Source organism: Panulirus ornatus, chromosome 58 (assembly GCF_036320965.1).
Source record: "Panulirus ornatus isolate Po-2019 chromosome 58, ASM3632096v1, whole genome shotgun sequence".
In the NCBI taxonomy this organism is placed as follows: domain Eukaryota; kingdom Metazoa; phylum Arthropoda; class Malacostraca; order Decapoda; family Palinuridae; genus Panulirus; species Panulirus ornatus.
This window is the reverse complement of record NC_092281.1, coordinates 34,382,769-34,386,676: the sequence shown is the minus strand read 5'-3', so window position 1 is coordinate 34,386,676 and position 3,908 is coordinate 34,382,769. Positions and strand designations below refer to the sequence as shown.

Sequence of the window (3,908 nt, the reverse complement as noted above, 5' to 3'; positions counted from 1 at the left end):
TAAACCTAGGCTATACAGCAACCAGGAACGTCCATATTTGTCTAACTTCTCACATGTCTGTGTCATCTGTCTGCAAACATGTCGACCATTACCATGAGGGCAATTGCGGCTTTTGATTTTGAATATCACACGTTTCCTCTCTGCCGTGAGATCTTCATACTTAAATAAAATGGTGGGCCGTAAGAAATATATGTCCATCGAAGGTCAACTATATGGCTCAGTTCCATCATCAGTTTCTAAGAAAACTGAAAAGGTGAGGTCCCAACGAGATTCGAACTCGGATAGCTGGATTTAGAGTCCAGAGTGCTAACCCTTACACCATGGGACCTGATAAGAAAAGATGTGATTTCATCTAAATGTTTTACATATAATCAACCAGAGGCCATTCCTCCCTCCCTGCCTGCAGGGTTCAAGGTTTTCTAGAAGGTTCTCGAAGATTCTGGTAAGATCATTACCTTTGAGAGGTCGTCGTTAGGTAACAGTCAGGTTCACTCTATGGTTGGTGTTTGTAGTTGGTTGTCCGAGGATGTTGTTATACTTGATCAATTTTGTAATTGTTGACTTTCAGGTAGGAAGGACTCATTTACGATGCATCCTTGTACTCACAACAACCTTATGAGTCACTTCAAGATTTATCTTCACTACAACTTTATCTTCACTACACTATTAAGGTTGAAGTCAATGGTCACATTCACTACAACCTCAACACGACTGGTCTTATACCTAACCCATATTATCACTACATCCATGTACATGTATTTCTTGCAGAATAACGCACATATCAATGATTTCTGTGAAAGTTGACATATACAGCCTTACGTATCTATCGATCTATCTAATATCTGTTTTTTACCTATCTATCTGTCTATCTATCTATCTTTCTAAATCAGAAAGTCAACAATAATATCATTAATGATACGTATAACTACGTCCTCTCAATGGCAGTTCCTACCCAGAATCTTCGAGAACCTTCTAGAAAACCTTGAACCCTGCAGGCAGGGAGGGAGGAATGGCCTCTGGTTGATTATATGTAAAACATTTAGATGAAATCACATCTTTTCTTATCAGGTCCCATGGTGTAAGGGTTAGCACTCTGGACTCTGGATCCAGCAATCCGAGTTCGAATCTCGGTGGGACCTCATCTTTTCAGTTTTCTTCGATACAGATAATAACCGCATTATTCTATATATTATATATACGTACTTATGTATACATATATATGTATATATAAACATATATATGGAATAATGTGGTTTTATCAATAGCCGGAGACCATTCCTCCCTCCTTGCCTGCAGAGTTCATAGTTTTCTGGAAGGTTCTAGAAGATTCTGGAGAGATAATTGCCATTGAGAGGACATTGTTACACTTCATTATCATTAGTTTCATTATTGTCGACTTTAAGATATATAGAGAGATAAATACATAGATAGATGGACAGATAGATAGATAGATAGATAAATAATTAGATAGATAGATATAGAGATACTTAGATAGGTATATAGATAGATAAGTTTCATCAATACTGTATCTTACGCCATCTCCTGTTGCTGGACATATGTTCAACCAACATTGGGAAAACCTCCAGTAGACCTTAATGTAAAGCAAGATAATAACAAAACCTGCAATAAAAGAATACGATCAACTCCCCAGTGCAGAAATATTGTGACCAGAAAGTCTTCTAGCAAGATGTCAGACGCTTCCACGGGAATCACAAACATAACATTAAATATCTGAAAGTCAACAATAACAAAACTAATGATGATAATGAAACTATAACAAGAAAAATGATAAACATATGGAAAATAGTGCTCTAGATTATGCCTCTAGAAAACAAACTTTAACGAAAACTGTGAAAAGAAATACCCATCTGGCTGATACGACACAGTAAAAGAACCATCCCACAACCAACTCTAAACTGAACCTGACTGTCCCCTAACAACGTCCTCTCAATGGTATTTATCTTACCAGAATCTCGTAGAACTTTCCAGAAAATCAAGAACTCTGCAGGCAAGGAGGGAGGAATGGCCTCTGGCTGCTGATGATAACCACATTATTCTATATATATACTTTTACCTACAACCGAAGGTTGACCGGCCAGCCCAAGTGGCTACAGAGGTTGTATCCATGAAAGAAACGGACCCACCAGCAGACGAATTCGGTTGGCAGGTTGTATCGAAGAAGAGGAAAAAGAAGGTTGCCCAACCAGCCCAACCAGAAGGGTGTAGCAAAGAAACGAAAGAAGGCTGCCCAACCAACCTGGGTGGTAGTAAGGATGGCTGCTCCACAACCCCAGGTCGTTAGGCAGACTGTAGCCATGGAAGAAAGGAAGGCTGCTTGTCCACCAGCCCAGGTACCGAGTGAGCGTGTAGCTATGCTGGCTGACCCACCAGCCCAGGTAGATAGCTACGCCCAGATGGCTATGTCGGGTGCAGCAAAGAAGCAAACCCCACAACTACTCCACGAGGTTTGCAAGCCTGCACCCAAAAAGATGAAGACGAAGGTTGCCACACTACCCAATGCACCACCACATGTCTAGAAAGGGAAAAGGTGGACAGAATCGCTGGAGGTCCCATTCCAACAACAAAATCACCTTAGGAGCCAAGTTCCACCCATTATTGAAAATATATATATATATATATATATATATATATATATATATATATATATATATATATATATATATATATATATATATATATATATATATATATATATATATATACATATATATATATATATATATATATATATATATATATATATATATATATATATATATATATATATATATATATATATATATATATATATATATATATATATATATATATATATATAAACTACATTGCATCTTACATATAAATAGAATCATCAAGCTTCACTATATTAACTTTACTATATTTGAATATAAACAAGGTCTAACCGAGGTTACTTGGTTGAGCAAGACGTGAGAATATCATCAATTGGCCCTCCAGCCCTGGGTTGAAATTGTCGTTCTGACGTATTTCGAGTTCAGTGCTGATACAGGACCATTGAATATAGAACTATCTTGTTAGTCTGTGTTACTCGGCCTGACCCAGTCCACGTCTTCAATGGCTTTCTGTTACAACAAACGGGATTACAAAGGAAAGGCTTCCTTTGTTAGTTTCATGAATACCTTCGTTCAAATGAAGGGAAAGACTATTACTATGAAGCGGTACCTTATCAGCAGGAAAGAGCTGCAGCAACGGTATGAAAGTTACTGCAAGATACATAACGAGCCCGTGGCTTCCAACGTAAACATCGGCCGCCATTTGGGTTCCCTCGGCATCATGTGTGACACCAAGATTGGACCCGTTGGGAAACAGGAACGATACTATTCTGGTATCATGTGGCTCGATGGCGCAGGATCACCAACTGAAATGCAAAGAAAATGGAGAAAGCCGCCCAAACGTATCATGAAGGCCGTGCAAGAGAAGATCGAGAGGAATCGGTTGAGAGACGATATCGCTCACAGTATATTGAAATTTATACCCAAGACTTCCCCTGATCTCCAGACACAGCCAGACACAGAGACCACCAGCCCCGCTTCCCAGACACAGCAAGTCACAGAGACCACCAGCCCCGCTTCCCAGACACAGCAAGTCACAGAGACCACCAGCCCCGCTCCCCAGACACAGCCAGTCACAGAGACCGCCAGCCCCGCTCCCCAGACACAGCCAGACACACAGCCCACCAGCCCCGTCCCCCACACAGAGCCACAAGATCCTGATATTAAGGAAGCAAATGAATTTCTCGATGATTTTTTGCTTTCACTGGAGAAGAACTGATGAGTTCCTTATAGACAAGACAAAATGTTCAAAAAAGAATCTATATAAGTTCACTTATGGAGTGAGATCTTTGACGGAGCTGTACTGCCTATAGCACA

The 3,908-nt window shown here is 39.8% G+C and overlaps 1 non-coding gene across 1 annotated transcript; it reads left to right on the top strand.

Moving 5' to 3' along the window:
* The first annotated feature begins 1,067 nt into the window (after positions 1 to 1,067).
* Positions 1,068 to 1,139, top strand: TRNAQ-CUG (transfer RNA glutamine (anticodon CUG)). The gene has a single exon. It is a non-coding gene; the product is annotated as a tRNA-Gln (tRNA).
* Positions 1,140 to 3,908: the final 2,769 nt, after the last annotated feature.